The 22,364-nt window shown below is 35.1% G+C and overlaps 1 long non-coding RNA gene across 1 annotated transcript in view; it reads right to left on the bottom strand.

The window, feature by feature from the left end:
• Positions 1–4,686: 4,686 nt before the first annotated feature.
• LOC110262009 (uncharacterized) overlaps positions 4,687–22,364 on the bottom strand; it is a 560,710-nt gene continuing 543,032 nt past the window's right edge. The window contains exons 9-10 of the long non-coding RNA XR_014812607.1: positions 10,228–10,362; positions 4,687–8,859 (exon numbers count right to left, since the gene is read on the bottom strand). This is a non-coding gene — a long non-coding RNA (uncharacterized LOC110262009). The remainder of the gene's footprint in view (positions 8,860–10,227; positions 10,363–22,364) is intronic.

The following is a 22,364-nucleotide window of genomic DNA, read 5'->3' as shown; positions in this document are numbered from 1 at the left end:
AGGGTTCCTTTTTCTCTACACCTCTCCAGCACTTATTGTTTGTAGACTTTTGTATGATGGCCATTCTGGCTGGTGTAAGGTGATACCTCAGAGTTGTTTTGATTTGCATCTCTCTAATAATGAGTGATGTTGAACATCTTTACATGTGTTTCTCGGCCATCTGTATGTCTTCTTTGGAGAACTGTCTGTTTAGATCTTCTGCCCATTTTTGATGGGGTTGTTTGTTTTTTGGTATGGAGCTGCAGAAGGTGTTTATAAATTTTGGAGATTAATCCCTTGTCCATTGATTCACTTGCAAAGATTTTCTCCCATTTTGTGGGTTGTCTTTTTGTTTTGTTGAAGGGTTTCCTTTGCTGTGCAGAAACTTTTAAGTTTGAGTAGGTCCCATCTGTTTAGTTTTGTTTTTATTGTCAATACTCTAAGAGGTGGGTCTGAGAAGACGTTTGTCGTTTATGGGAGAGAGTGTTTGGCCTATGTTTTCTTCTAAGAGTTTTAGAGTGTCTGGTCTTATATGTAGGTCTTTAATCATTTCGAGTTAATTTTTGTGTATGGTGTTAGGGAGTGTTCTAATTTCATTCTTTTCCATGTGGCTGTCCAGTTTTCCCAGCACCACTTATTGAACAAGCTTTCTTTTCTCCATTGTATATTCTTGCCCCCTTTGTAATAGATGAGTTGGCTGTAGGTGTGTGGGTTTAATTCTGGGCTTTCTATTCTGTTCCACTGATCTATATTTCTGTCTTTGTGCCAGTACCATATGGTTTAGATGATTGTTGCTTTGTAGTATTTTCTGAAGTCAGGGTGCCTGATTCCTCCAGCTCCTTTTTTTTTTTTTTTTTTTTTCTCCCAGCATGTCTGGCTATTCTGTGTCTTATGTGCTTCCAAACAATCTTTAAAATATTTTGTTTGAGTTCTGTGAAAAATGTCGTTGGTAATTTGATAGGGATTGCATTGCCTCTGTAGATTGCCTTAGGTAGTATAGTCATTTTGATAATATTAATTCTTCCAATCCACAAGCATGGTATAGCTTTCCATCTCTTTGTGTCATCTTGATTTCTTTCATCAGTGTCTTATACTTTTCAGAGTACAGGTCTTTTGTCTCTTTTGGTAGGTTTACTTCTAGGTATTTTATTCTTTTGGATGTAATGGTAAATGGGGTTGCTTCCTTAATTTCTCTTTATGATTTTTCATTGTTAGTTTATAGAAATGCCATCGACTTCTGTGTATTAATTTTGTATCCTGCCGCTTTGCCAAATTTGTGAATGAGCTCTAACAGTTTTCTGGTAGAGTCTTTAGGATTCTCTAAGTATAGTATCATGTCATCTGCAAATAGGGATAGTTTTACTTCTTCCTTTCCAATTTGGATTCCTTTTATCTCTTTTACTTCTCTGATTGCTGTGGCTAGGACTTCCAAAACTATGTTAAAGAGTAGTGGCGAGAGTGGACATCCTTGTCTTGCTCCTGATCTCAGTGGGAATTCTTTCAGCTTTTCACCATTGAGAATGATGTTTGCTGTGGGTTTGTCATATATGGCCTTTATTATGTTGAGGTAAGTTCCTGCTATGCCCATTTTCTGAAGGATTTTTATCAGAAATGGGTGTTGGATTTTGTCAAAGGCTTTTTCCATGTCTATTGAGAGGATCATATGATTTTTATTCTTCAATTTGTTAATGTGGTGTATCACACTGATTGATTTGGAACCCTTGCATCCATGGGATAAATCCCACTTGATCATGATGTAAAATCTTTTTAATGTATTGTTGGATGCAGTTTGCTAGTATTTTGTTGACAATTTTTGCATTGATGTTTATCAGTGAAATTGGCCTTTAGTTTTCTTTTTTTGTGGTATCTTTGTCTGGTTTTGGTATCAGGGTGATGGTTGCCTCATAGAATGAGTTTGGGAGTGTCCCTTCTTCTGCAATTTTTTGAAATAGTTTCAGAAGGAGAGGTGTTAGCTCAACTCTAAATGTTTGGTAGAATTCACCTGTGGAGCCATCTGGTCCTGGACTTTTGTTTGTTGGAATTTTTTTAATCACAGTTTCAATTTCAGTTCTTGTGATGAGTCCATTAATCTTTTCTATTTCATCTTGGTTTAGTCTGGAAGATTGTAGTTTTCTAAAAATTTGTCCATTTCTTCTAGGTTTTCTATTTATTGGCATATAGTTGCATATAGTAGTCTCTTATGATCCTTTGTATTTCTGTGATGTCCATTGTTACTTCTCCTTCTTCATTTCTAATTTTATTGATTTGAGTCATCTCTTTTTTTGTCATATGTCTGTCTATGGGTTATCAATTGTGTTGATATTTTCAAAGAACCAGCTTTTAGTTTCATTGATCTTTTCTATGGTTCTCTTTGTTTCTATTTCATTGATTTCTGCTCTGATCTTTATGATTTCTTTCCTTCTACTAACTTTAGGTCTTGTCTGTTCTTTTCTCTTGAGCTGCTTTAGATGTAAAGATAGCTTGTTTATTTGAGCTTTTTCTTGTTTCCTGAGGTGGGCTTGTGTTGCTATAAAGTTTCCTCTTAGAACGGCATTTGCTGCATCCCATAGGTTTTGGAGTGTTGTATCTTCATTGTCATTTGCTGCTAGTTATTTTTTAATTTCCTCTTTGATTTCTTCAGTGATCCATTGGTTGTTTAGTAGCATGTTGTTGAGTTTCCACATGTTTGTGTTTTTTTGCAGTTTTTTTCTTGTTGTTGATTTCCAGTCATGTAACGTTGTGGTTGGAAAATATGCTTGATAGGATTTCAATTTTCTTAAAGTTACTGAGTTTGGGTTTGTAGCCCAGGATGTGATCAATCTTAGAGAATGTTCCATGTGCACCTGAGAGGATTGTTTATTCTGTTGTTTTTGGATGGAATGTTGTATAAATAACTATTAAGTCCATATGGTTTAATGCATCATTCAGAGCCTGTGTTTCCTTATTGATTTTATATGTGGTTGATCTGTCCATTGCTGTAAGTGGGGTATTAACATATCCCACTATGATTGTGTTATTTTCTATTTGTCCTATTAAGGTTGTTTGCAGTTGCCTTATATATTGTGGTGAACCTATGTTGGGTGCATAGATATTTAAAATTGTTAAATATTCTTCTTGGATTGATCCTTTGATCATTGTGTAGTGACTTTCTTTGTCCCTTAAAATATTCTTCATTTTAAAGTCTATTTTGTCTGTTATGACAATTGCTACTCCAGATTTTTTTGATCCCCATTTACATGAAGTATTTTCTTCCATCCTCTCACTGTCAATTTGCATGTGTCCCTAGAAATGAAGTGGGTCTTTTGAAGACAGCATATGTATGGGTCTTGTTTTTGTATGCATTCAGCCAGTCTATGTCTCTTGGTTGGGGCGTTTAGTCCATTAACATTTAAGGTAATTATTGATATGTATGTTCTTATTGACATTTTATTAATTGCTTTGGATTTGTTTTTGTTGCTCTTTTTCTTTCCTTCTTCTCTCATTCTCTCCTCTTCTGGTTTGATGCTATCATTAGTGTTGTATTTGAGTTGATTTTGCTTTGTTGTGTATCAAATGTAGATTTTTGGTTTGCAATTATTCTGAAGTTTCAATATAAGAGTCTATATGTATATGAGGTTGTTTTAAGTTGTTGTTCTCTTAATTGCAAGTGCATCTCCAGTGTCCTGCATTTGTACCCACCTCTTCTCATGATTTCTGATTTTGGTGGTATAATTGTGCATGGATGATTTCATATCTTTGCTGTATATATGCCATTACTGGTGGGCCTTGTCGTTTGTATAATTTTTGTTTCCTGTTGTTGTCTTTTCTGTGAAGAGAAGTTCCTTTAGTATTTGTGGTAAGGCTGGTTTAGTGTTGCTGAATTCTCTCAACTTTTGCTTATCTGAAGATTTTTATTTCTCCTTCAAATCTGAATGAGAGCCTTGCTGGGTAGAGCAATCATGGTTGGAGGTTTTTTCTTTTCATCACGTTAAGTATTTCGTGCCACTCCCTTCTGGCCTGCAGAGTTTCTGCTGAAAAATCTGCCAATAACCCTATCAGGGTTCCCTTGTATGTTATTTGTTTCTTTTCCCTAACTGCTTTCAAGATTTTCTCTTTGTTTTTAATTTTGGTTAGTTTGATTAATACGTGTCTCAGGGTGTTCCTCCTTGGGTTTGTTTTATATGGCACTCATTGTGCTTCCTGGATTTGAGTGAGTGATTCCTTCCTCATGTTAGGGAAGTTTTCGGCTATTATTTCTTGGAATATTTTTTCTGTCCACTTCTCTCTTCTCCTTCTGGCACTCCTATAATATGGATGTTGGTGCATTTAGCGTTGTCCCAGAGTCCTCTGAGACTCTCTTCATTTGTCTTCAAACTTTTTTCTCTTTTCTGTTCTGCATTCATAATTTTTTCTAATCTGTCCTCCACCACGCTTATTCATTCTTCTGCCTCCTGTATTCTGCCGTTAGCTGCTTCTAGTGAGTTTTTTATTTCAGTTACTGTATTTTGCATCTCTTCTTCTTTAAGTTTGATATCTTGTATCTCTTTGCTCAGTGTTTCCTGTAAGTTATCCATCTTTGCCTCCAGTTTATTTTCAATGTCTTACATCATCTTCAGCATCAACAATCTAGTCTTTTTCCTGGAGGCTAAGAATCTCCTCATCACTTAGCTGATTTTCTGGGGTTTTTCTTTTCTCCCTCATCTGAGTTACAGATCTCTGTCTTTTCAATTTTTTTTTAGGTTTTTGGTGTGGTGACCTTTTTTACAGATAGTAGAGTTGTAGCCTCTCTTACTTCTGGTGTCTGCCCCCTTTGTGGCTGAAGTTGGTGTGCAGGCTTGCTGTAGGCTTCCTGATGGGAGGGGCTAATGCCTGCCCACTGGTAGGTGGAGCTGATTCTCATCCCTCTGGTGGGTGAGGCTTAGTCTCTGGGTGGGATTAGAGGCAACTGTGTGCCTGAGGGGTCTTTAGGTAGCCTCTTTACTGAGGGGTGGTGCTTTGATCCCACCTGGATTGTTGTTTGCCTTGGGGCTTCTCAGCACTTACTGAAGGGTGGGGCCAGGTCTTTGCAAAATGGACACCTCCAGAGAAAGGCATGCTGATGAATATTCCCAAGAGCTTTGTTTCCAATGTCCTTCCCTCACAGCAAGCCATGTTCACCCCTGTTTTCCCAGGATGTCCTCCAAGGACTGCAGTCAGGTTTGACCCAGATTTCTATGGAGACTTTGCTTTACCCTGGGATCCAGTGCCTGTGAACATCTGTGTGCGCCTTTTAAGAATGGGGTCTCCATTCCACGGAGCTCCTGCACACAAGCCCCACTGGCCTTCAATGCAAGATGCTCCAGGGGCTCTTTCTCCCAGTGCCAGATTCCCACATGTGAGAGTTTGATGTGGGGCTCCGAACTCTCACTCCTGTAGGTGAGTCTCTATGTACCAGTTAGTCTCCAGTCTGTGAAGCTTCCTACCGGGGAGGTATGGGGTTGTTTATATCATGAAATTGCCCCTCCTACGTCTTGATGTGGCCTCCTCTTTGTCTTCTGGAGTAGGATATCTTTTTTAAGTTTTCCAGTCCATTTGGGTGAAGAGTACTTAGTCTTCAGTTGTGAATTTTGTTGTTTTTAGGAGAGAAGTTGAGCTCAAGTCCTTCTATTCTGCCATCTTAATCCCATCTCTGCAGCAGCTACAGTTCTGATATGACTTTTACCTAGCCTGGGAACTTCACATGCTGCAAGTGTGGCCCTCTGCTTCTTTGCAGTAAGCAGCTTGCATTGGGCTCTGGGTTACCATGGAGGTGACTTGGTCCTGACTTCACACCTGCTACAGCACCTCTGTATGTTTCTCTTTGACTATGTATTCCATACTTTACTTTTAAAAATAAGTAGTAGTAAAATGTCGTTTGGAATTTTGAAGCAACTTATTTATAAGTAATTGCAGCTCTCCTTCATTTGTTAGTGCCCAAAACTTATCTGCAAAAATTTTAACAGCATAATGCGAAAAGACTATATACCTTAAAAATAGTAATGTTTCAAGTTTAAAAATTATAAAAGAAAAAAGTCAAAAAAATCCAAATTGTCAGATTTTTTTGCTAAATAAATAAAACCAGCCAAACTAAACTGCATTTCAGCATAACCTTTCCATCTTCAACTTTTATGATTTATTTAAATTAAAATTTTGAAAATTAATCTATCAAAAAGTTAAATTTATCAAACATACTTGTTAAAATACCTTCTCTTAATTTTGGTGATGTTTATTTCATTAAGCCAGCATTCTCAAGGGAAATAAATCTTCGTGTTTAGGAGGTTGCAGATGCAAAGCATGTATTTCAATTTGGGAAGTCAGCTGAGTCAGAATACTATCAGACTATATATCTGTTTATTGCAAAAATGCATTTTTATATGTTAGTAGAAATATATTTCTAGTTAACAGACCCTGGAGACAATATGAATTTTGGAGTGTGCATCGCTTCGGTGAAAGATTACAACTTGGCTTATGATTTAGTTATGTTTAGAGGCAGTTGTTAAGCATGGATAGCATAATTCTCCTATTGGGCATTTGGTAAAGAATAGAAGAACTTTTTCGATGGTGCACTTGTGGGCACAGGGTCAAGAACAGTAATTCTTTTACAATAAAAAGGGCATTCCTAATAAAGAAGAGTTGTCACAACCAAAAATGCCAAAAATTCTGAAAAACACTAATAATCAGTATACTTTTGATTTAGAAATCCTGTGTCAAGCAAATAGCAGAAGCTAGAATAAAATATGAAACATTTCCATGGCGCTGGAGTACATGAGAAACTGCATACTTTGAAGAGGTAACAGGGAAGGAATTGCAAGTTCTAAATAGAGACAACATGATGTGGAATTGGCAGGAAAGTGAAAGAAAGTTGAAAGATACATGACTTGTTTTAAAATGTAACATTTTTTCTGTAATGAAGGGAAGTCAAATGACAGACTATAATTCTTGACACAGTGGTTTCTTAATAATTGCACATTGATGATAATGACAGTTACAATTAGAACAAAAATTTTTAAATTTGAAAGGAAATCTGAAGTAATGTAATCTACATTTAGAAGGCTTATATAGGAGTTCCCATCATGGCTCAGAGGTAATAAATCCAACTAATATCCATGAGGATGTGGGTTTGATCCCTGGCCTCATTCAGTGGGTTAAGGAGCCAGTGCTGCCGTGAGCTGTGGTGTAGTCCAGTGGCTGCAGCTCTGCAGCTCTGATTCGACCCCTCACCTAGGAACTTCTATATACCATGGGTGTGGCCCTAACAATACAAAAAAAAAAGAAAAAAAAAGAAGGCTTATGTTTAAAAAAAAAATCCTTCTGGGATATTTTTACAGTAGGATGTGTGACTTGAAATGTTTCTGTTTAAGGAGCTGAGGTATTCCTTGGGTTAATAGAACTTCGCTAACTATTGAAATTGTTAGAAAACAAAACAGCTTCTTTGTTTTATTGTAGCTAAAAAAAGAGAACATTTATTAGTTTTAGCAACTACATTGTATAATAAGGAGATCAGGAATTCTGCTGTAATTAATCAAGGTTTTTTGGTTTGGTTAACTTGGATTTTTTCCATACTTTCCTTGTCTTCCCTTATTACTTAGTCTCCATGATTTCTGCCTCATACAAGCTCCTAGAACACAAATGAATAAGAGGGTTTTGTTGTTGTTGTTTTGTTTGTTTGTTTGTTTTAGGAACAGTTTTAAAATTTTGTAAACTTGAATACTGACATTCCAGTAAGCCAGAATGTCTCAGTTGCCAATATTGACCCTACTGCAATGTAGTTCCTTTTCTAAACACTGGGTAGCAAACTGAGTAGGTTTGCTAATGACTTACATCTTGGAAAGTATCAGAAAAGGACAGCATCCTTTATGACCTTAGACAATGAAGAGAAACTAATTGTTCTGGATCCCTTGGATTTCTTGATATTACAGTCCAGCTAGGGAATGTTCGACTAGCTAGGAAGGTTCAGGATACAAGATTATATGTAAAATAATCTTTCCTTTGAGGTACACAGCAACTATCCATCTGTGATGCTCCAGAGAAGGTATATTTACTAGTGATAAAATTTAAGAGGGATAATAAATAAAATCCCCTTTGAGGAAGAAATACCTTTTTTTAAAGACAGTGTCATTGATTTCCTGAGAAAAATTATGTTTAAGAAGAGTATTGACAGGGTTGACATAAAGTTGGGGATTAAAATAATTTGTATATTTTTTTTCAACTTTTGCCCTTAGCTAACACAACATTCTCTTTATGAAACATCATTCATTTCAATTAATAAAGTTATTGGCCTTTATGTGGAAAGCTGCCCCATAGCTCTCTCATTTTATAATGGTCACAAGGAGGGTTTAGTGAGTGAACAATAAACACATAATTCCATAATTTATTCTTCTATCATTTTCTTCCTAGAACTTTCTAGGCCCACACATTTGATGTACACTAGTGAAAATTTAGTGTCATAAATATCTAACCATTGAGCTAAAACTAGAACATAATTTCAAATTTCTAAAAGTACTACAAATTAAAGCCATTCACTTGGTGATGTGGGTACATGCTCTTTTGCAGAAGGATTTCCAGTCAATATCTGTTTCTCAATGAGTTTTAATTTTTTAGGTTTCAGTATTAACCATCTATCCATCTTCCCCTTCCCCAATTAAGAGAGAGACAAAGGTGTCAGATACCCATAAAATGAAGAGTTTTTCTATTGATGTATTAATGAATGAGGATCTGGGACTTGACTTACTTACTTACATTTATGGCCACAGTGAACTTTCTAATAATTCACTCCAAATTAATATGATCACTCCAGATGTGAATCCTGTTTCCTTGTATTATGAGAACATACTTGGTCATCTCCTTTCCATGGCAATACAAAGAGGAAGAAAATGTGCCCAACTGTGAACAGTTAAGTGGAAAAGACATTCATTAGGGTTATAAGAGAGACCCTTAATTACGAAGTAGTTAAAATGCTATAGTGCGCCACTGAGTAAAATGCATTAGTTCATATAAAAATATTTTCAGGATTCTCATTATGTATCAGCCACTGTTTTGTGTATGTGTGTGTGTCCCTATACACATGTATCATTTGTATCTTACTTGGAGAAATGAAAAACATTATGCATTTTTAATTAGGTTGGTTTTAATTATTGTTTTTATTGAATGAGTAAATTGCCATGGGAAAGAATGCAAGAAGAATAGAATTAGGTGGAGATTAATGATAAGATTTAGAATCCTACTGGACACTCAGATAAAAATTTTAAGTGGTCAGTTGGGTATGTAACTCTAGAAATTCTGAGGCAGATGCCTGGATTAGAGATGTAAATTGAAGTCATCAGTACATAGATGCATGCAAGGGCATGCTATTTGATGACATAATTTAGGGAATTAGTATAGAAAGATTAAGTGGACAAGAACATAAGTTCTGGGGAACTCCAGTGTTTAAAAATATGTAAGTTAGAGTGATTCTGGTTCTCAAAAGGAGTGAGAAATGGAGTGGAATCAGAAAAGAAAAACAAGAAATTATGTAAATGTAGAGTCTCAGAAAACATGTGCAGATTATATTTTGATGAGAGCATTAAACTGTGTCCAGTGAAGCTTATATTTCAAGTGAGATTAGGACTGGCAATTGACTGCTAGACTGAATAAATGAATCTATTTGCTAAGAGCTGTATGAGGGAATGATTTTGTCTGCAAAGGCCTGATTTAAGTTCAAAGAACAAGGAAAAGATGAATGCCTAAGTCTGAGGCATAATCAAAACAACAGAGTTCACCCCACAACCCCAGCTGCCAAACAACTAACAAAATTTTAATAACCCAAAAAAGGGAAGTACACTTCTGTGGTTGAAGAGGAACACATCCATGCTAGAAAACTTTTCCAGCAGAAGAGAGGTAAAGTTCAGTAGCAGATATTCTGACTAAACTCCAGAGGGGGAAAAACAATTACAAACATAGGAAAAAGTATAAAAGAAAAGTAAAACCCAATGAAAATGTTTGTCATATGTACAACTGAAGTCCTATATGGTGAGGAGAGAGGGTGGAAGAGAAACAATTTATGAAGAAACAGAGCTAGCAGTTTTTGAAAACTAATAAAGGCAATCAACCCAGAAAGATTCAGATTATGAAATTGCTATAGGAGATGAAAGAATCAAAGAGAAAAAAAAGAGAGGAATTAAAGCAAGAAAGGGAAGGGTGCATTTGCGCCATATATTAGGTTCCAGATATAAGTGGTATAATATGATATTTGTCTTTCTCTTTCTGACTTACTTTACTCAGGATGAGAGTCTCTAGTTCCATCCATGTTGCTGCAAATGCCATTATTTTTGTTGTTTTTATGGCTGAGTAGTATTCCATTGTGTATATATATACCACATCATCTGTATGTGTAATGGGGTCACCATGCTGTACAGTAGAAAAAAAATTATACTGGGGAAATAACAATAAAAAAATTTAAATAGAAAAAAGAAAAGGAAGAGAAGGAAGAAAATAAAGAAAAGGCAGAAAGGAGAAAAGAATGTCATTTACTAGTAAAACTGCCAAAAGTCATATACAAAAAGGAAATCTTCAAAAGAAACCAGAGAAAAAATGTTTAACAGTAGAGTAGATAAATTGTAATGTACTCATTTAAAGAAACTTTGTCTTATAACAGTGATAAATAGAAAACTGTACATAACATCATGGTAGAATATCATAAACATAATTTTGAACATAATAAACCAGGCACAAAGGAGCATATACTTGATCATTTCATTTTCAAAAAGTATAAAGATAAACTACCCTAATTTTTGAATTCAGAATTGTGTCTACCTCTGAGTAACATAGTACTAGGATGGGTCTGGTGTACACATTCTGGATGTAGTTTATGTATCTATGTGTTCACTTTTTGAAGATTGATTTTATCCTACACTTGTGGTTTACATACTTGTGCATATTTGTTTTACCTCATACATAGCATTTTGAAATATTTATATTAGTAGAGAGAGGATAGAGAGTAACATCATTAAATTTCTCACTCTTTTTTCACAATCTTCCTCCTACATTCCCCACCCTGGAGAAACTGCCGGTCTTGGTCTGAATGTAAATATTTGGGATAGTACCTCAAGTGCTTCAGTTAAGATTAGATTGGAAGCCTTTTTTGGAGTTTCTGTTAGTTTAGATGACGTATAATATAGTTGTGTTTGGCATTCAAATGAGGCAGATTTGGACAAATCGAGGAATAAAGGACAGTTTTATTGCTCAAGCAAGAAGAGTAGCATGGGATTTTCCATTTGGTCAGAGACATGACAACTGTAATGATGGTAAGGAATAACATAAACTTGTATATAAAGTTACATCTTTTGAGAAGAAAATATAAATTTTGTAGTTAGAAGTCTGATACTCCCTCAAAATTCCTTTCTCTTGGTGTATGAGCTTTTTATAAGCATATATCCTTCAGTTTGGCTGACCTTGTGAATTTATAGATATATTTATTCCCTGATTGTTACATTATTTGATGAAAGTAATAGGTTAGACACATCCACAATTATGTTACAATATAATAGATTCTTTTATAGCAGAGTTAGAAAGAATCAGCTTGTTGGGCTTGAAAATGTAAGTTAAGATGTTATGAGAAGACCAAGGGGAGGAGGCATGTGGCAGAGAAAGGATCTTTTGACAGCATCTCACAAGAAAATGGGGATGTCAAGACCAAAACTACAACAAACAAACAAACAAACAAAATTCTGCTAACATTACTGAGCTGGGAAGAGATGAGGTGAGCTTCATCAAATCTGAGACGAAATTATAACCTCAGCCAACATATTAATTTCAGAATGGTGAGACCCTTAGCAGAGGACACAGCTAATTCATTCTCAGACTCTTTACCCACAGACACTGTAAGGAAGTAATGGTTGTTGTTTATACCACTGTGGCAATTTGTTATGCACCAAAAATATAAATACAATATATAGGAGTACTGATTTGAGTGTGTGCATATATACATTAGTAAGTAAAAAATTATTGAACTAGATGTGCTATAAAAGATGCAATTTTATGGAAAAAAAACTTAGTTTATAAGTTTGCTTATTACCTCCATTTGTGGTTTGTTTTGGTTTGTAACCTAACTTTACCACAGTGACCTAACAAAAACTATCTGGTATGGACACATTAACAAATGGCCACTAACTTATGAGGTGGACAAGTATGAAAACCTTGTGTGACAGGATTAATAATGGGTTTTATAATCATATCCAGTTAAAATATCTCTTGGTGAGTTTGAATATCAACTAAATGGAATACATGAACAGCTGCTGAGAATGACGCAAAATGAAAACATTCCTAACAGAAACAAAGCTATAGAATTCATGAGGAAGCAAAAGCCTTGAAGTAGAAATGAGTATTAGAGTTAGTAAAGAGCAGAATAGGATAAAGAAAAAAATATGGATATAGTGTTAACTAGTGGAAGGCCTAGTTCATGAATAAAACAATCTACTAGATGTACTGCTGGGGCTTTAGACTTGCTTTCATAGCCAAATGTCTTCCATAATAAGCCAAACATTGTACAAATTCAAGTTTTCAATACGTTTAAAGTTTCTCAAACATTTCTGTGTAGTCATTCAATAAATCTTTTAACTAACATAGTTTATAATTCAATAGAATAAAACTAAAAACTTAAAAAGACTACATAGGAAATGGGCAAACTGTATGATCAAGCAATTAACACAAGTAGGAAGATATTACAAATTAACACATTAAATCCAAACTTTCTTGAAATAAATATGAATTTAAGCAAGCATGTGAACATTTTTATAGTTTAACATTAGCAAAGATGTAAAAATCATGTAGTGTTATTTTAGGAGGTGTGTTATTAGGTGAAAAACTTTGAATTATAAATTATCTAAATAATAATTTCACCTTTTTGACTTAGCATCCATGAATTGACACTAAGGGCTATACATTCAAAGTCTTCATAGGCAGATCAGGTGATATTTAATAAGTGCCAGTCATAAGGCAATAAGGAATAGTGAGAATTTCACTTATAAAACCTGACTAAAGTAATTTAAATGCAATTATAATATTATTTTAGGAATGATGTCAGTGAATATAGCAAAGTTAGAACCACAAAAATTCTTGTCATCTGTAAAAGCAACATTGGAAAGAAAATTTGTCAGAATTAACTTTTTCATATTGCTAGAATTTAACCAAATTTAACAGCAATCTGAGGTTTTCTTTTTCAAGGGAAACCATTGAATATCATTTTAAATAGAAAATTATAAGTCATTTAAAGAAACAGGAAATTATGTCCCATACACAGGGGAAAAAAAATTCAAGAAAAACTGTCCCTAAGGAAGCTCAGATGTTGGATTTACTAGACAAAGCTTTAAATCAGTCTTTTTAATTGTATCCAATTAATAGAAGGAAACAGTCTCAGGACCTAAAGGAAGATATGAGATGTTTCAGAAAATAGAGAATGTCATAAAAAATAGACACTATAAAAAAGAACCCAAAAGACATTTAAAATTGAAAGCTAAAATTTAAAAATTCACTCTGCTGTATAGCACTGGGAACTATGTCTAGTCACTTATGATGGAGCATGATAATGTGAGAAAAAAGAGTGTATACATGTGTGTGTAACTGGGTCACCATGCTTTACAGTAGAAAAAAATTATTGTGTAAATAAAACAAAAAATAAATAAAAATTCACTAGAAGGCATGGCAGCAGTTTTGAATAGATAGAGTCAGCAAACTTAGGTCAAGTGAAATTATCCAGTCTAAAAAAAATTTAAAAATTAATATAATCCTAGAGATTTGTGAAAATTTTTGACTACTAATACATACACAGCAGGAGTCCCCAAAGGAAAAGAGAGTAAAGGACCAAAAAAATTTAGCAAAATGTTTGAAAATTTCCAATATATGGTGGAAAATATTAATCTATACATTTATGAAGCTCAATGACCTACAAATTGATTCAAAGAAATCAATACCTGGATACATCATTCTGTCAACATTTATGACATGGAGAGAATCTTGAAGAGCAAAGCAAGTCATCACATTCATAGGATCCTCAGTAGGTGGATTACTAACTGCTTTCTCATCAGAAATTATGGAAACCAAAAGCAGTGAAATGACATTAAGAATGTTAAAATAAGTTAAATAAGACTGTCAACCAAACATTGTACATCCAAAATCCATCTTTAAAAAGTAGGGAGGGGGCAAGATCCAGATGGTGGAAGAGTAAGACATTGTGCTCACCTTCTCTCACAAACACATCAAAAAAAAAAAAAAAAAACCTATGTACATGTGGAATGATTCACACAGAACTACTGAACACTGGCAGAAGAACTTAAACCTTCACAAAGGGAAAGAAACCGTCTACCTAACTAGGTAGAATAAAAGGGAAAAAAAAGAAGAGAAAAAAAGTAATCAGTACAGGAGCAACACTCCTTGGGAGATGGAGCTGTGAAAGAGGAAAGGAATCTGCACCCTGGGAGGCCAACTAACTGATGGGGTGATCAGCCAAGATGGAGAGGAAAACTCAGAGCCTTGGAGAAAAGTGCAGCAGTATTACTGAGAAGAGCAAAGAGAGAGAGTCACACAAACCATCAGTACCACAGGCTGTGGACAGCACAGACTGAGATGCTTGGGCGGGGACTGTATGCTGAGACTCAGGCTCTGGAGGTCACTTCCTGGGAAAGGACTAGAGTTGGCTGTGTGGAGACAGCCTGAGGGGGAAGGGAGGGGTGTGCCACAGGCTGGGAAGCAGAGCTCCACAGCTAAGGGAGCACAGGAGGAGGCCTTGGCCCTTCAGAAGAAGCAGGACACCATTGCTGGGGAGGGTGAGAGGAGGAAGAGGAGTGGAGCTGCCATAGGAATATCTTTCTCTGCACACATGCAGGCTCTCGGGTGGTGGAGTCCCTCTTGTGCGGGGTTTGGGTGGCAGAGGAAAACCACTGCAGCCATCTCAGACTCCTGAGGTGGTTATGGCCCTCTATCATTAGGGGTCCAAGACCAGTCACCACCTGTGGCCCCAGTCACCTCAAGGTTTGGTGCCGAGGAGGACAATGAAACCAAGCACCACCCACTGCTGCTGTCACTCCCCTAGGAATGCACACTCCTTGCTGCTGCCACTGCCAAAGGCTCTGGATACCACCTACACCTGCTGTGGGTCACTGCTACTTCCCAGGGTCCTACAACCAGGAGCGGTCTGTGCCACCTTGCCATGGAATATTCATCACTGTCAAGAATCCAGCAACCACGGAATGGCTATAAAATCTGCCCATTGCCTCCATATCCCTGGAAACACGTGGAGGAGGCCATATACCAGCACAACTCCTAAGGCCATGCAAAAGCATACCACCTAACAAAGGGAAAATGGCTTTCACACACTGAGGAAAGAGACAACAAGCATCCAAACCAAAAGAAACAATCACGCCAAAAAAAAAAAAAAAAAAAAAAGTAAGCCCTCACAAATTCCCTGGGGCTCTCTCACTTATAAATAGCTCTCCAAGACTATAGTAGTTGTTCCCCTTAACCTCACAGAATAAGAAAAATATAAGAAAAACGAAGAAGCTCAGGAAACATTCCCAGTTAAAAGAACAGGCAATTTCCTCTGAAGGAGCAAATAATGACATAGACCTCTGCAGTCTAACAGACACTGAGTTCAAAACGATATATTGAAAATATTGAAGGAATTAAGCTCAACGATGAAGGAACTAAGAACAGATATGAATAGTAATGTGTATTATTTTAGAAAGGAACTAGAAAGTATAAGAAGGACCCAAGAAAAGTAGAAAATTCATTTGCAGAGATGCAAACTGAGCTAAAGGCACTAAAGAGCAGAATTAATAATGCAGAGGAACGAATCAGTGACTTGGAAGATAATGGAAATCACTCGATCAGGACAACAGACAGAAAATCAAATGAAAGCAATATAAGAGATCTAGGGGATAATATAAAGTAGATCAATATACACATAATAAGGATTCCAGAAGAAGAAGAAAAAGGGATTAAAAATATATTTGAAGAAACTATGGCTGAAAACTTTTCAAATCTAAAGGAAATATATATCAAGATACTGAAAGCACAGAGGGCCCCAAAAAGTTGCCCCAAAGAAGCCGAACCAAACAGACCCACAACATGACATGTTATAATAAAAAGGCAAAAGTTAAAAATAGATGATTCCAAAGGCAGCAGAGAACAACAAAAGAGATAATTATAAGAGACCTCCAATAAGGCTGTCAGCTGATTTCTCTACAGAAACACTATGGGCCAGAAAAGAGTGGCAAAATATAATCAAAGTTTTAAAAGAAAAATTTGCAGCTTAGAATATGCTACCCAGCAAGATTATAATTTAAAATAGCAGGAGAAATAAAAGATTTCTCCAACAAACACTAAAAGAATTCAGCAGTACTAAACCCATTCTAAATGAAATACTGAAAGGTCTCCTTCAAATAGGAAAGAAGTAAGAAGATGGAGGATGGAGGAGATAACAATTGGAAGACAACCACTTAAATAAGCCAGTATACATATCTAAAAGGAAAAAGAAAAAAAATACAGAACTTTGTAAAAAAAAGCATAAACACAATGAACAGCAAAAGGATAAACATGAAGATATAAAAAAGGACATCAAAATCATAAAATGTAGCGAAGGAAAGTGAAAATCTAGACTTTTTTTTTTAATGTGTTTGGTCTTATATGATTAACAGGCGAAAAGCAAGCAGATATAGGAACAGTTAACATACTTAAAAAACAGGGTAACCACAAATAAAAACCAAACAATGTATTCACAAAAATTAAAAAGAAGAGGATGCAGCATAAAATAAAAGGAAATCATCTAAACATACAAACAAAAAGGAACCTAGGAGAAACAGAATCAACAGGAAAAAACAGTTTAAAATGGCAATAAATACATATTTATCAATAATTACCTTAAATGTCAATAGACTTAATGCTCCAATCAAAATATAGAGTGGCAGACTTGATTTAAAAAAAGAGCCTACAATATGCTGCCTACAAGAGACTCACCTTAGGGTAAAGGACACATATAAATTGAAAGTGAAGGGATGGAAAAAGATATTTCATGCAAATGGAACAGACAGGAAAGCAAGAGTTGCAATACGCCTATCACACAAAATAGACTTTAAAACAAAGGCCATAAAAAAGACAAAGAAGGACACTATTTAATGATAAAAGAAGCCATTCAAGAAGAGAATATCATAATCATCAATATTATATGTCCCTAATATAGGAGTACCCAGATACATATAACAAATACAAATAGACATAAAAGGAGAAATTAATGGGAATACAATAATAACAGAAGACTTTTAATACCCCACTCACATCAATGGACAGATCCTCTAGATAGAAAATAAGGCAACAGAGATGCTAAATTACACAACAGAAGAGTTAGACTTAATTGATACTATTAGGATATTTACACCCCCACCAAAAAAAGGAATATACACTCTTTTCAAGTGCACATGGAATATTCTTAAGGATTGACCACATATTGGGGCACAAAACTACTCTAAACAAGTTTGAGTATAGAAATCATTTCAAGCATCTTCTCTGACCACAGTGGCATGAAACTAGAAATCAACCACAGGAAAAGAAATGAGAAAAAACTGACTACATGGAGACTAAACAACATCTACTAAAAAACCAATGGGTCAACAAAGAAATCAAAAGGGAAATTAAAAATACCTTGAATGAATGATAATGAAAATACAACAATGCAATATCTATGGGATGCTGCAAAAAAAGTTCTTAGAGGGAAGTTCATAGTGAAACAGGCCTTCCTAGAAAAAAAAATCTCAAATCAACAACACAAACTACCACCTAAAAAGAATTAGAAAAAAAGAACAAAAAAAACCCTAAAGTCAGCAGGAGGAAGGAAATCATAAAGATCAGAGAGGAAATCAATAAAATAGAGATTCATAAAACAATAGGAAAAAAAATCAATAAAACCAAAAGCTGGCTCTTTGAATGGGTAAACAAAATTGACAAACTTCTGGCCAGGCTCACCAAGAATAAAGAACCCAAATAAACAAAATGTGAAAAGGAGAAATCTCAACAGATACCACAAAAAAATACTCAAAACCATAAGACAATACTATAAGAAATTACATGCCAACAAATATGACAACCTAGAAGAAATGGACAATTTTCTAGAGGCATAAAGCCCGCCAAAACTGAATCAAGAAGAAATAGATCAATTGAACAGATCAATCACTAGAAATGAAATCGAGTATGTAATAAAAACACTCCCTACAAACGAAAGTCCAGGACCAGATGTACTCACAGGTGAATTCTACCAACACACAAAGAACTTAAACTCATCTTTCTTAGACTTTTCCAAAAGGATGAAGAAGGAACACTCCCCAAGGACATTATTTGAATCCACCATTACCCTAATACCAGAGACAGACATAGATACTACCAAAAAGAAAATTATAGGCCAATATCTTTGATTAATATAGATGCAAAAATTCCCAACAAAATTTTAGCCAACTGAATCCAACAACACGTGAGAAGATCATACAACACGACCAAGTGGGATTCACCCCAAGTTCACAAGGATGGTTCAACTTATGCAAATCAATTAATGCCATATACCTCATTAACAAAATAACATAATAAATAACATAATAAAAGCCACTTATGACAAACCTGCAGCCAATATATTACTCAACAGAGCAAAGCTGAAAGCCTTCCTGCTAAAATTTTCAGTAAAACAAAGCTGCCCACTCTTGCCACTTTTATTCAGCATAGCATTGGAAGTCCTAGTTACAGCAATTGGACAAACAAAAGAAATAAAAAATATCCAAATGGGAAGAGAAAAGGTAAAATCATCACTCTGTGTAGATGACATGATACTATACATAGAAAACCCTTAAGGACTCCACACAAAACTACCAAAACTGATCAACGGATTCAGCAAAGTACCAGGATATGAGATTAACATTCAGAAATTGGTTGCATTTCTGTATACTAACAATGAAGAATTAGAAAAGGAATATAAGAATATAATACCTTTTAATCATACCCTGAAAAATCAAATACCTAGAAATAAACCTAACCAAGCAGATGAAAGACTTCAATGCTGAAAAGTATAAAACATTAATCAAGGAAGTTAAAGGGGATTCAAAGAAGTAAAAAGATATCCCATTCTCCTGGATTGGAAGAATATCATTAAAATGGCCATATTACCCAAAACAACCTACAGATTTCACGCAGTCCCTATCAAATTACCCATGACATTTTGTTGCAGAACTAGAATAAATAATTGAAAAGTTTATATGCGGAACCATAAAAGACCAGAATTGTGAAAAGAATCCTGAAGGGGGTGGGGGGACAGAAACAAGCAGGAGGCATAACTCTCCCAGACTTCAGACAATAATATAAAGCTATGGTAATCAAGGCAGTGTGGTGCTGGTACAAAAACAGACGTATGGGAAAATGGAACAGAATAGAGAACCAAGAAATAAATCCAGACACCTATGATCAATTAATTTTCAACAAAGGAGGCAAGAATATAAAATGGGAAAAAGAAGGTCTTTTCAGCAAGTGATGCTGGGAAACCTGGGCAGCCGCATGTAAATTAATGAAACTGGAACACACCCTTACACCATGCACAAAAATAAATCAAAATGTCTTAAAGACTTAAGAAATATGCATAAAACTCCTAGAAGAGAACAGAGGTAAAACATTCTCTGACATCAACTATACAAATGTTTTCTTAGGTCTGTCAAGACAATAGAAATAAAATAAAAACAAAAACCACCCAATGAACCTAATCAAACTTACAAGCTTTTGCACATCAAAGGAAACCATAAAAAAGTCAATCTATGGAATATGAGAAAATATTTGCAAATGATGCAACCAACAATGGCTTAATCTCCAAAATATACACACATTTCATACAACTCAACTGCAAAAAAAACAAACAACCCAATTGAAAAATGGGCAGAAGACCTAAACAGACATCTCTCCAAAGAAGACATATGGATGGCCAACAGGCACATGAAAAATTGCTCAACATCACTAATTATTAGAGAAATGCAAATCAAAACTGCAATGAGGTACTACCTCACACTGATCAGAATGGCTATCATTATAAATAAGTCTACAATAACAAATGCTGGAGAGGGTGTGGAGCAATGGGAACCCTCCTACACTGTTGGTGGGAATGTAAATTGTTGCCACTGTGGAAACCAGTATGGAGGTACCTCAAAAAAAACTAACCATAATGCTCTAGCAATCCCACTCTTGGGCATAGATCCAGACCAAACCTTCATTCAAAAAGATGCATGAACCTCCATGTTCATTGCAGTGCTATTCACAATAGCTAAGACATGGAAACAACCTAAAAGTCGATCAACAGATGAATGGATTAAGGTGTGGTACATGTACACCCTGGAATAATAGTCATAAGAAATAATAAAATAATGTCATTTTTGGCAACATGGTTGGAACCTAGACTCTCATACCAAATGAAGTCAGAAAGAGAAAGACAAATACCATATGATATCACATATCTGGAATCTAAAATATGGCATAAATGAACCTACCTACAAAAGAGAAACAGACTCACAGACATAGAGAACAAGCTTGTGGTTGCCAAGGGGGAAATGGAAGGAATGGGATGGACTTGGGGTTTGGGGATAGTAGATCCAAACTATTGCATTTGGAGTGGATAAGCATTGAGATCCTGCTGTAAGCACTGGGAACTATATCTAATCACTTGTGACAGAACATGTTAGAACATAATATGAGAAAAATAATGTATGGGGGCACTTTGCTATACAGCAGAAATTGACAGACCATTGTAAATCAACTATAATAAAATTAAAAAAAAAAAAAACTCGGGAAAATTAGAATTCCCATTGTGGCTCAGCCAATTAAGGACCTGTTGTTTTCTCTCTGAGGATGTAGGTTTAATCCCTGGCCTTGTTCAGTAGGTTAAGGATTTGGCATTGCCACAAAGTGTGGCTTAGGTTACAGATGCAGCTTGGATCCAGTGTTGCTGTGGCTTAGGCCTCAGCTGCAGCTGATTTGATGCCTAGCCCAGGAACTTTCATATGCCACAGGTATGGCCATTAAAAAAAATAGAGGGAGATTAAGACCTACAAAGAAAAAATATGAGAAAAACTGTCCCTATCAAATCTCTTGTATAGATAAAAGATAGGGTCCTCTATAGGCTGAAACCAGAGGACACCAGAAAGTACCTCAAACCATTTGATGAAATGAAAACATTGGTAAAGGTAGGAAAGTGGGTAAATATAAATAACAGTGTAACTGATTTTTTTTCTTGGTTTCTACCTGCCTTTTCTCTTATCTGACTTAAAAGACAACTGCATAAGGCAGTAATCTGAAATATGTAATGGAAACAATGTATAAATATAGAATGTATGTGAACTATATTGAAACAGTTTTTGTATATACTTGAAATTTTGTCAATAGGAATTAGATTAAAATAATTCAGGCAACACTAAGGAAAAAATACAAAGTAAATAGTAAAAAAATGACAGTGATGTTAAATTGGTATGCTAGAAAATATCTATCAAAAAAGAACAATGGAGGACTAGAGAATGGCATATAAAAGCAAATAACAAAATGGCAGACAAAAATTCTTACCTTTGTCCTATGAATGGATTAAGTGCTGTAATTAAAAGATAGACTGGCACACTATCCAACAACAGCAAAATATATATTCCTTTCAAACACACTTGGAACATTCTTCAGGATAGGCATTATATTAGTCCATAAAACAAATCTCAATAAGTGTAAAAGGATGTAAATCATACAAAATATATTCTCTGACAACAATAGAATGAAATAGGAAGACAATTTGGAAAATTCAAAGTAATGTGGAATTTAAACAACATACTGCTTAACAACCAATATATCAAGAAATAAATCAAATGAATACCTTTCTTCCATATAAAGAAACTAGAAAAATAAAAAGAACAAACTAAACTCAAGAAAGTGTAAGAAATGAAATTATAATTATTGGTACAGAAATAAATGAATTAGAAAATATAAATAACAATTGATTATGAGGCTGATGTGCTGACCACTGTGCTAAGAAGGCACTATAATGGAAAAAAAATCATTATATAAATAACAATACAGAATAGGAAAAATTCCCAAAGTTCTCAGGAAAAAAAATCAATTGACAAACAAAGCAAAAAAAGAAAAAAAAAAGAAAGAAAAGACACAATTTCCTAAACTCAAGAATAAAATAGAGGACATTACAGAAATACAAAGAATTATTATAAAATTATTAGAAAATAATTGTATGGTAACATTATATTACGCAGATGAAATGGGTAGTCTTATAAAAACAGAAACTACTAAAACAGATTCAAAAGAAATAGAAACTTTGAATAGAACTATGGGAAGTAAGGAAATTGAATTAATAA

The sequence above is a fragment of the Sus scrofa genome, chromosome 8, assembly GCF_054392235.1.
Source record: "Sus scrofa isolate SSC_HxYL_T2T_F1_AM1 chromosome 8, Sscrofa_HxYL_maternal_Yorkshire_Landrace_v2.0, whole genome shotgun sequence".
In the NCBI taxonomy this organism is placed as follows: Eukaryota; Metazoa; Chordata; class Mammalia; order Artiodactyla; family Suidae; genus Sus; species Sus scrofa.
The sequence above is the reverse complement of the archived record's forward strand: the minus strand, read 5'-3'. Positions and strand labels throughout refer to the sequence as shown.